The sequence below is a fragment of the Phacochoerus africanus genome, chromosome 5 (assembly GCF_016906955.1).
Source record: "Phacochoerus africanus isolate WHEZ1 chromosome 5, ROS_Pafr_v1, whole genome shotgun sequence".
In the NCBI taxonomy this organism is placed as follows: Eukaryota; Metazoa; Chordata; class Mammalia; order Artiodactyla; family Suidae; genus Phacochoerus; species Phacochoerus africanus.
Genome location: NC_062548.1, coordinates 78,204,688 through 78,216,890, shown reverse-complemented (window position 1 = coordinate 78,216,890; position 12,203 = coordinate 78,204,688).

Below are 12,203 nucleotides of genomic sequence, written 5' to 3'. Positions count from 1 at the left end.
CTTCCAAGTCTGTTTTATGGATACAAATCCATATAAAATATACTTAATTAATTCAAGATATTATTATAAGACAATTTTGGAGAAGAAAGGCAGCTTATTTATCAAATTTTTCCAAGTTGTAACATATGATCTAACATATGATTCAATATTGTTGGTTTTTTGGATCTGAGAAAACATATGTGTGTGTTATGGCAACCTAAGAGGCTGTTGTTACAGTGTGTAGAATTAGTAAAATTCTTACAAATTCTCAGGTGAGAAATGCATAACTTAAAATGATAGATGCCGAAAACTCCTTCAATAAAATTAAGTATGCCTTCCTAATACAAATATTAGATGAAATAGAAATTAATAGATATTCCCTTAACATGATCACACACACACACACACACACACACACACACACACATATGATAGAGAGAGGGAATGTTATGATGGAGAAATGCTAGAAGCATTCTCACTAAGGTAAGGAACAAGGCAAAGATGTTTGCAACATACCGGATGCATTGATCAGTGTACTCATTCAAGGAAAAAAATAGAAACATAAATATTGGGGAAAAAGGTAAAATTCTATTTGCAAGTGATATGATAACAAAGATCTGGAAAACTCTATGGAGTCAATGATAATACCAATACAAATAAATAATTCAATAAGTTACTGGGCTACCAAACTAACATACAAAATTAACAGTATGTGTGTGTGTGTGTGTGTGTGTGTGTTTTGGTAATGATAACCAATTAGAAGATAAAGGAAGAGAAAAACCCCATTTATAATAACAGCATAAAAGATTAAAACACTTGAAAAATAAACTTAAAAAGAAATGTGTAGAACCCATATGAGGAAAAATGTAAAACATTCCTGAAAGACACATTTATTGGTTCTGGGTAAGAGAACTTGACATCATAAAGATTTAACTTATCTTTAATTCAACACTACTTTCATAAAATTTCAACTAGTATTTTTCTTGAAACTAGATAAATGGATTCTGAAGTTTACATGGAGAAATGAATATGCAAGCATATATAAGAAAACGTTGTGGGGAAAAGGGTCAATGAGAAGAGATAACCCTATTAAATAGTAACATACTACAAATCCTTTTAAACTAAAACAACGTGATGTGAATAGATGGATAGATCTGGAACGTAACTGAAAAATCAGAAATAGAACCAAGTAAATTTTATTAATGAGTCAAGTGACAGCTCAAGTCACTGGGTTAAAAACAGACATTTTTTTATTAAAAAAAAAACAGTATTAACACAACTGCACACTATTTGAAATTTTTTTTTTTTGGATCTATAACATACATCATACTTTAGGAAAAACTTCAAATGGAAAAATGAGCCAAAATTGTACTAGGAAAAAAAACCCCAAGTTAATTTCTTTATAGTCTTGCTGTGGGAAAATCTTTTAAAATATGTTCATCATCCAGATGCAATAGCAGAAAACATTAACAAAGTTGACTATGTTAATAAAAAGAAATTTTATGAAAAAAGCACTATAGGAGTGCTGGTCGTGCCTCAGTGGTAACAAACTTGACTAGTGTCCATGAGGATGTGGATTTGATCCCTGGCCTTGCTCAGTGGGTTAGGGATCCAGTGTTGTCATGATCTGTAGCATAGGTTGCATATGCTGCTCGGATCTGGCATTGCTGTGGCTGTGGTGTAGGCCGGCATCTGCAGCTCCAATTGGACCCCTAGCCTAGGAACTTCCATATGCCGCAGGTGCGGCCCTAAAAAGCCAAAAAGCCAAAAAGCCAAAAAAAAAAAAAAAAGAAAGAAAGAAAAAAAAAGCACTATAAGCAAAATCGAAAGACAAGTGACAAATTGGGAGAAATATAATGCAACATATACCACAGATTTTTAGAGCTAATTTTTCCTATTTACAAAGCACTTAACAATTGAGAAAAGCAGACATTCATATATACCAAAAATATAAGTGCCTTTAAACATATGAATTTTATTTATGAAAAAAGGAATGCAAATTAAATCTACAACGAGAAAGTTCTTTCAACTTTATTATATGTTTTAAAATTTCATAATAAATCACAGCAAAAAGCTACATTAATATATCATTTCTTGGAGTTGCCATTGTGGCACAGCAGAAACGAATCCAACTAGGAACAACCGCATTGCAGGTTCGATCCTTGGCCTCCCTCAGTGGGTCCAGCATTGTTGCGAGCTGTGGTGTAGGTCACAGACGTGGCTCAGATCCTATGTTGCTGTGGCTGTGGCATGGGCCAGCAGCTGTAGCTCTGATTTGACCCCTAGCTTGGGAAACTCCATATGCATGGCGTGGCCCTAAAAAGCAAAATCAATCAATAAAAAATTAAAATAAAAAATTGTTTCAACCCTCACTTAAAATAAAAAAAATAATATATCATTTCTCACTATCAGAGTGGCAAGCACTCAGAAGCTTGAAATCATACTTTTTTGTCGTCAATTGAGTGGAATATTGGTCTGAGCTGGGTATTAGAAGAGATAGCCCCATTAAATTCTAATATTTAATAATGATATATTTAACAATTGATATATTTCTACATGAAAGTTAAATTTCTTGGGTGTGATTATGGGGTTGTGGTTATGTTGGAGTGTGTGTGGGTCCTTAGGAAAAACATGCTATAGTATCTATGGATAAAATATCATATGAAGGCTGAAAACATACTTTCAAATATTTTAGCTCAGTGACAGTGGTGTGTGTTTTTATTATAAGCCAGTTCTATATTAGGGACATGTGGCAATGTTTGGAGACAATTTTGTTTCACTACTTGGGAAGGGGTGCTCTTGGCATCTAATGAGAAGAAGCCAGGGTTGCTGTTAAAACACCCTACAAATTATAAGACAGCTCCCTCAACAACTTACAATGTCAATATACCAGGGCTCAGAAACCTGGTATAAATAAAGCAAATGTAGCTAAAGTTAATAACCGAGTGATCTCAGCGATTGTACCATTATACTATTCTTTCAACTTTTTGGATATTTGAAAAATTTCAAGACAAAACACTTAAGGAAAAGGTAAAGCCTAAAAATACAAAATAAAAGAAGTCGAGGAGAGACCAAAGAAGCTGAACTGATAAAACAGTAGACCACACATGGAAAAAGAATGGTAAAAAGCCTTTGATCATTTTTATTATTATTGCTGTTAACCTATGAGAATAAAAAGGAAATTCTGTTCATTGGCAACAAAACCCACAGACATCATATTAAGTTGAGAAATTTTCAAATGCAATTTTTAGAAAGCTTCTTTAATGATTTTATGTATTTTCTACCAGGCTTTCCCTGGGTGATGATCAAATAGATAATTCTGTCCTACTAAAATCAAAATGAGCCAACTGGGAAACTAGCATTTGGTTTCTTCCCCATAGGGCTCAGGAGACCTAGAGCTTAAAAGCAGGTCTCAGAAAATGGTTATTAAGGAGTTCCTGTTGTGGCTCAGTGGTTAATGAATCCAACAAGGAACCAAGGGGTTGCAGGTTCGATCCCTGGCCTCTTGCCATGAGCAATAGTATAGGTGGCAGACGTGGCTCAGATCTGGCATGGCTGTGGTGTAGGCCAGTGGTGGTTACAGCTCCAATTAGACCCCTGGCCTGGGAACCTCCATATGCTGCAGGAGCGGCCCTAGAAAAAAAAAAAAAAGAAAAGAAAAAAGAAAAGAAAACGGTTATTAAATTTTTTTTTCTTGACAAGTTAATGTTTACGGTAACATAGCAAAATTGGTACGGTTTGCAAACCTCTAGTTTTATCATCCATTCTGCCCTGTCAGGGCCTAGGGAAGTGCTGGAAAAATGCAAAATGGGCTTACTAAAAACGTGGGTTTATTTAGGAGAGGGCTGAATATAAAAATGCTGAGCTTTTATCAGACCTGACTTGCTGGGTACTATGAACTTTGGTCTCATTTAAGTCTCCGCTGTTCTTAGTCTTTTTTCCTTTTCCCGTATTGTTTTATTGTGTACAGTAACAGCAGAATGGATTGATTTTTTTTGGCTAACACTCCCCACTGTACTTTCCATCCCCCATAAGTCCAGTTTCTCTGCTGTTCTCCACCTGTGAGGCATCCAGAGCTTGGTGAGGAAGGTGGATACAGCTAAGAGTGAAGGAACCAGGGCTGCTTTGAAATTTAAAAGACTTAAAAAAGAAGCATGGAAGATACAAACGTTTTCACAGTCAGGCTTTCAATACAAAGATCCAGGCGCTTGAGCAAAGGGTCTTCTGAATTCCAAGAGATTCACTCTACACACTAGAGGACAGCATTTAGGAAATGAAGCACCCTAAAATAGGAAGGATGCAACTTATGATGAAATTTCCCCACTCAAAAAAAGACTCAGTTTTTTGCCAGTTGGTGGAAAGAAGAAAATCATAGAAAACTAAAGGATGTCTACAGGGGGCGCCTCGGAGAGGCTGAGAGTGGAAATGCCTCCTACACACATTTGAAGACTGCATGGCAGATCTTTCTATGTTCCTCTTGGAACCTGGGAGAAGGATGTCCTACACAAGTCATCAGCAGCAAGAGTGGAAAGGGGTGTGTTGTAGGGTCTTTGGGCAGGTGGGGTCAGAGTAAAGGCTTACCTTCCAGTGTTACCCCTTAGTCAGCAACCATTCTTTTTTTTTACCTCTTGACTACTTTTTTTTTTAATATAGTTTTTTTTAATTTTCCCACTGTACAGCAAGGGGGTCAGGTTATCCTTACATGTATACATTACAATTACATTTTCCCCCCACCCTTTCTTCTGTTGCAACATGAGTATCTAGACATAGTTCTCAATGCTATTCAACAGGATCTCCTTGTAAATCTATTCTAAGTTGTGTCTGATAAGCCCAAGCTCCCGATCCCTCCCACTCCCTCCCCTCCCATCAGGCAGCCACAAGTCTCTTCTCCAAGTCCATGATTTGCTTTTCTAAGGAGATGTTCATTTGTGCTGGATATTAGATTCCAGTTATAAGTGATATCATATGGTATTTGTCTTTGTCTTTCTGGCTCATTTCACTCAGTATGAGAGTCTCTAGTTCCATCCATGTTGCTGCAAATGGCATTATGTCATTCTTTTTTATGGCTGAGTAGTATTCCATTGTGTATATATACCACCTCTTCCGAATCCAATCCTCTGTTGATGGAAATTTGGGTTGTTTCCATGTCCTGGCTATTATGAATAGTGCTGCAATGAACATGCGGGTGCACGTGTCTCTTTTAAGTAGAGTTTTGTCCGGATAGATGCCCAAGAGTGGGATTGCGGGGTCATATGGAAGTTCTATGGATGGATTTCTAAGGTATCTCCAAACTGTTCTCCATAGTGGCTGTACCAGTTTACATTCCCACCAACAGTGCAAGAGGGTTCCCTTTTCTCCACAGCCCCTCCAGCACTTGTTATTTGTGGATTTATTAAAGATGGCCATTCTGACTGGTGTGAGGTGATATCTCATGGTAGTTTTGATTTGCATTTCTCTTATAACCAGCGATGTTGAGCATTTTTTCATGTGTTTGCTGGCCGTCTGTATATCTTCCTTGGAGAACAGTCTATTCAAGTCTTTTGCCCATTTTTCCATTGGTCGATTGGTTTTTTTGCAGTCAGCAACCATTCTGTGTACAGTGAGGAGCATGGAATTGGGACCGGGCTTGGGACGTGCTGTGACACTTAACCTTGCATGTGCAACTTCTCCAGTCATTTCCATCTCAACTCAGGCTCAGCACATTACTCGGTCTTTCCGGGTTAGGGTTGCCAGGTAAAAACCAGGTGCCGAGTAAATTTGGATTCCAGATTAAAAAGCGAACAATTTTTTTTTTAGTATAAGTATATCCTATGCAGTATTTGGGATATACTTATAGTAAGATGATGTGTTGTTTATCTCAAATTCAAATTTAACCAGACATCGTGGGCTTTTATTTGCTAAATCTGGCATTCATGTTTAGAGTTCCCCTCTCTGTCATCCTTCCCCTTTTCTCCTTCCCCTTTCCTGTCATCCAGGCAGAGTGGGAAACTTGAGGAACAGCATAGGGGACAAAGCCAGTGGTTTCCCTGGGGCCTACCTGTTGCCTTCCCTTCTAACAGCATTTCCTGGTAATTTTAAAATTGGATGCAGACATTGTAGATGATAACTTCTAGAGGCTCCAGGTGATATTATCTTCCTCTAGAGAGGGTACTTTTGTCTTCTGTGAGGTCGAGGGCTCTGCTCATCTTAATCAAGTTAGGGATTTAGCTGAATTAAGCCAGGAGCCTTTTTTGTGGAGCCCTCCAGGGGTTTAAACCGAGAACCCGGCTGTTTACCTGGGCCTCTCTGGCTGGTGGACCCACAACTCTAGTCACTGTCTCTTTGGCAGAGTGAGGCCATGTGAAAACTCGGCTCTGCTCCTTACAGGCTCTCTGCTTAGCTTCTTAGCCTCCCATCCCATAGAGATTCAGAATTTGGCCAATATCTTAGGACAGCTCTCTGCCTTTCCCTTCTGGTTGAGCCTCCTAGTCTCCAATTTTGTCTCTCTGGTCCTCCTGAGACCACCCAGGGCTCTGCTAGATTCCCTGCTTCTCTCACCAAGGCCCCCTGTCTTGATAAAGGCCAGATTCTCAGTTTTTTTGCATCACACTCGGAATTGCCAAATGCTTTCAGGGAAAAGAAAACTGCAGAATATCAGCTCATCTCTCCAGACCCATTCTTCTCCAGAATCTTGGTCCCTCTAGTGCTGGTGACGTTGGCAGCTCGCCAATGCCTTTCTGTTGATGTTTTCTGGTTTATGTCTTTTTTACATATATGAAGCCGTAGTATTACTCTTAGCTATCCTTATTGCATTTTTTGTCTGTTTTTTGATTCAATTTCCGACAGAGGTGTAATAAAATCTCCCACTGTGATTACAGATTCTTCTGCTTGTTTTTGTACTGGGTTTCTCTTGTAAAATGCATTTAGTTGCAATCAAGTTCCCCTAAAACTGAGTTCCTCTACACAGTTAACGATTAACCTCTCCATCAAAACTTTATTCCCTTTCTTGTCCTGCACCTGTTCCCCTTAATACTGAGATGTATCAAAGAAAAGGGGGGATTGAAACCAAGGAGGAGCCTGTGAAAGCCCCTCTGTGTCTTCTGTTTCATGTTTGTAGAAAAAGGCTTTAGTCTCCTAGGATTTCTCTGAGTTCCAAAGAGCAGGCAACAGGCAATTACTAACGCAGGAAGAAAGGGAAGGCAGAAACAAAGGAAAAGCAGTTAAACAAGGAGAGTAATGACAATAATTCAGCATAAAACAGAGTCCTAGTCACACTTAAATCTGACAAGGGTTACACTTAAATCTGACACATATTGATATCTCTAAGTTGTTCTTTAAGAAAGAAGACCCCCTTTCCCCACCCAGGTGGAGGATGGTGACTACATGCTGAGCACAAGCACTAGAACCTGGACCAGTTGGAGTCAGAATTTTCTTTTTTTGTCTTTTTGTCTTTTCTAGGGCTGTACCTGTGGCATATGGAGGTTCCCAGGCTACAGGTCGAATCAGAGCTGTAGCCACCAGCCTATGCCACAGTCACAGCAACGTGCGATCCGAGCCGTGTCTGCAACTTACACCACAGCTCACGGCAACACCAGATCCTTAACCCACTGAGTGAGGCCAGGGATCAAACCGGCAACCTCATGGTTCCTAGTTAGATTCCTTAACCACTGAGCCACAACAGGAACACCTGGAATCAGAATGTTGATGATTAAGATTTTTGAAACACCATCTTATCACCTCACCACCAACCAATCAGAAGTCTTGTATCCTGCCACCCTCACCCCCAAATATTGTCTTTAAAAATGCTTCCCTGAAAGTCATTGGGGAGCTTGGGTCTTTTGAGCATGAGCTGCCTGTTCTCCTCACTTGGCACCTGCAAAAAATGCTGTACTTTCCTTCACCACAATCTGGTACCAGTAAACTGGCTTTGCTGTGTGTTGGGCAAGCAGATCCAAGTTCCAACTGGTAATATAGTTTTACAAAAAAATCTATTCTAATACTTTTGTCTTTCCATTGCAGAATTTATTATTCCCTTCTACTTGGTATTCATTGAGATTTGTCCACATATTTACCACTTTTCTTGGTTTCTGTTCTTTCCTATATGCCAACCAGTTAAAATCTGGGAATATATTCCTTTGGCCCTTTCAATCTATACTTTAGATCAAGCCCATTGATGAAGAATTTCTCCCAGCTTTTGTTTTCCTGAGCATATCTTCACTTTAGTTTCTTCTTCTTCTTTTTTTTAACGGCTGCACCCACAGCATATGGAAGTTCCCAGGCCAGGTACTGAATCCAAGATGCAGCTGTGACCTACACTGCAGCTCTGGCAACGCCAGATCCTTTAATCCACTGCACCGCAGTAGGTACTCATTACCCTCCTTGAAAAGCATTTCCTTTGGGTATAGATTTCTAGGTTGGTAGTTTTCTTCTTTCTGAATAAAGTGTTTTTGGGAGTTCCCGTCCCGGCTTAGTGGAAATGGAAACGAATCTGACTAGTATCCGTGAGGATGCAGTTTTGATCTCTGGCCTCGGTCAGTGGGTTAAGGATCTGGCATTGCCTTAAGCTGTGGTGTAGGTCACAGATGCGGCTCAGATCTAGCAATGCTGTGGCTGGCTATGGTGTAGACTGGAAGCTGCAGTTCTGTTTAGACCTGTAGCCTGGGAACCACCGTATGCCACAGGTGTGGCCCTAAAAAAATAAAAGAAGAAAAGAAAAAAAGAGGTGTTTTTGAAGATAACATTCCTTTGTTCTCATTAAGAAGAAATCATTCAATTGTTCATCCAGAGGTAGTTTGTCCTTTTTCATTGGTTTCATTTTTCACTGTCTTTACTTTTCAGCAGATTTACTTGGATATAGATTAGTAAGTGTAATTTTTTATTCAGCATGTTCACAGATTGTATACCTTCTTCAATCTGTGGCATGAGGTCTTTCATCAGTTTGGGGAAGTTCTTTCAAAATTGCTTCTATCCCATTCTATCCCTCCTTGATTTTTGTTTTGTTTTGTTTTTGTTTTTGTTTTTAGGGCCGCACCCACGACATATGGAGGTTCCCAGGCTAGGGGTCTAATTGGAACTGTAGCTGCTGGCCTACACCAGAGCCACAGCAACATGGGATCCAAGCCGTGTCTGTGACCTACACCACAGCTTACAGCAACACCAGATCCTTAAGCCACTGAGTGAGGCCCAGGATTGAACCTGAAACCTCATGGTTCCTAGTGGAGTTTGTTAACCACCAAGCCATAATGGGAACTCCCCTCCTTGCTTTTTGGACTTGAATTACACATACATCAACCTTCTCACTTCATTATTAAGGTTTTCCCACTATGCTTTCATCTGTATTTTTCATCCTTTTTCTCTCCTTGCTTCATTCTGGATATCTCCTTTGTACCTTTCTTCAGATTCACCAATGCTTTCCCCTCTCTTCAGCTGTATTTAATCTGCTGTTAAACCCATCTACTGCTTTTTAAAAATATGCCATTTTATTTTTTAGCTGTAAAATTTCTATGTGACTCAATATTATTTTCACTTCTCTACTTATTAGTTTTACTTACGTCAAGCCTTGTTATTTTGGAGATTTCATCTGATAACTCCAACTGTGGATCTTTTCTATTGTGGTTTTCTGTTTATTTTTATTCATGTTATCATGTCTCCTTACGTGTGTGTGGGGGGGCATGCACATGTGCATATCATTTTAAAAAAATGCTTGTAGAGATAATGTAAAGCCTACAATCCTGACATCTTTTTCCAAAGAGGACTTTTTTTTTTTTTTTTTGCTTCTGCCAGGTGTCTAGGGCATTATTCCTCTTGGATCCTCTCATTCCAGTTTCAGAGGCTGAGATGTTTTGAAGATGCATGGTTTTCCTGTGAAGTCCTATGTACTTCCAGGTCACTTCCATTCCTTCTGGGTCCCAAAGCACAAGAAGGGAGGTTACTAAGAAGAAGGGTTACTGGTTCCTCATTACTTAGTAAACCCTAGATTCTACTCATTGTCCTTGTAGCCCCGTAGGCTTTCAAAATTTATTTAATCTCTCAGCTGCTTCTGCAAAAGTTGGCAAATGCTCCATGGCAAGAGTAACCTCAATCATGGGCTTAACCTCTCTTGTTCCCTTTCTTTCCCTACAACTGATTCAACATTTTTTTACTATATTATTAGCTCTATGATGCCTTCAAATAGATTAATTTTGCCCCAAGGCTTTGAAGTTATCATAAGTAGGAAGGCTTGTCAGAATTACCTGTTTTGCCATTAGCAGAAATGCATGTTCTATGTATTTAATACTAATTTTTCCCAGATTATCTATATTTTTGTAATGAGAGATGTTTCATGATAGTCCTTCATGTTACCTCAACATAAAAACTAAGGGTCACATTTATAAAAGACACTATACTTTAGTCATTAAAAGCTTAGTCTCTGAAGTCAAAGAGATTTGGGTTTATTTTATTTTATTTTGGGCTGCACCTGTGATATATGGAAGCTCCCAGGCTAGGCGTCAAATCAGAGCTGTAGCAGCCAGCCTACACCACAGCCACAGCAAAGCGGGATCTAAGCCATGTCTGTGATCTATGCCACAGCTCACAGCAACGCTGGATCCATAAACCACTGAGCAAGGCCAGGGATCCAACCTGTGTCCTCATAGATACTAGTCAGATTTATTTCCGCTCAGTCATAATGGGAACTCCGAAAAAAGGAATCTTGGCTCTATGGAAAAATATCCCTTTAAATGGAGAGACCTAGTGATTCTCTCCTCAAGAAAATGATCAGGAGTTCCCATCGTGGCGCAGTGGAAATGAATCCTACTAGAAACCATGAGGTTGCTGATTCAATCCCTGGCTTCGCTCAGTGGATTAAGGATCTGGTGTTGCTGTGAGCTGTGGTGTAGGTCGCATACATGGCTCAGATCCTGCATTGCTGTGGCTGTGGCGTCGGCAGGCCGGCAGCTCTAGCTCCAATTGGACCCCTAGCCTGAGAACCTCCATATGCCGTGGGTGGGGCCCTAAAAAGTAAAAAAAAAAAAAAAAAAGAGAGAGAGAGAGAAAGAAAATGATCAGACTTACTGTTTCACATAGTAGAACAATTAATTGGACAGTGTGTGCTTTTCTGTGTGGTGCAATAAGAAGTATATCACAACACCTATGCAATACAATTGCTGAATATGTTTTATCCAAACCAAATCATGGAGGGACAATCAGACAAATCAATTATAGAACATTCCATAAGATAACCAGCCCAATTCTTTTCAAAAAAGTCAATAGCCTGACAAAAAACCAAAGACAGCAGGATGCTTCTTGTTAGAAGAGATTAAAGGAATATAAAAAAATGATATGGCATTCTCGTTGTGGCTCAGCAGGTAAAGGACCTGACGCTGCCTCTGTGACAGTGTGGGTTTGATCCCTGGCATTGCTTAGTGGGTTAAGGATCTGGTGTTGGTGTAGTTCACAGATGTGGCTTGGATTTGGTGTTGCTGTGGCTGTGGTATAGGTTGGCATCTGCAGCTCCAATTTGACCCCTGGCCTGGGAACTTCCCTATGCAATGGGTATGGACCTAAAAAGAAAAAAAAAGAAAAGATATGCATATGTAGACATGTCTGGATGCTGAATTGGGAAAAAAAAATCTAAAAAGATAGTTTTGGGGAGTTCCTATCGTGGCTCGGCAGAAATGAATTTGACCGGCATCCATGAGGATGCAGGCTCCATCCCTGGCCTTGCTCAGTGGGTTGAACATCCAGCATTGCCATGAGCTGTGGTGTAGGTCCCCGATGCGGCTTGGATCCTGCATTATTGTGGCTATGGTGTAGGTTGGCAGCTCCAGCTCAAACTAGACCCCTAGCCTGAGAACCTCCATATGCTGAGGGAGAGGTCCTAGGAAAAAAAAAGACAAAAAAAAAAAGAGAGAGAGAGAGAGAAAGAGAGTTTGGGGACTGTTGGGTAAACTTAAATAGGGATTTTTAAATTAGGTGATATTATTGAGTTAATATAAATAATTTTGGATAAGATAATGATATTGTATATATAGGAGAGTATACTTATTCCTAGGAGATGCATGCTGAAGTTTTTAGGGGCGAAGTATTATGTCTGCAATTTATTTTCAAATGCTTCAGCAAAAACAAATAATAAAATAAATATGGAAATGTTAACTCCTGGTATATCTAGGTGAAGGGTATACGTGAGTTCTTTGTCATATGTATTTACTTTTCTGTGGGTTTGAAATTTTTCAAAAAAAAAAGTTGAACATTCTTGGTTCTTTTAT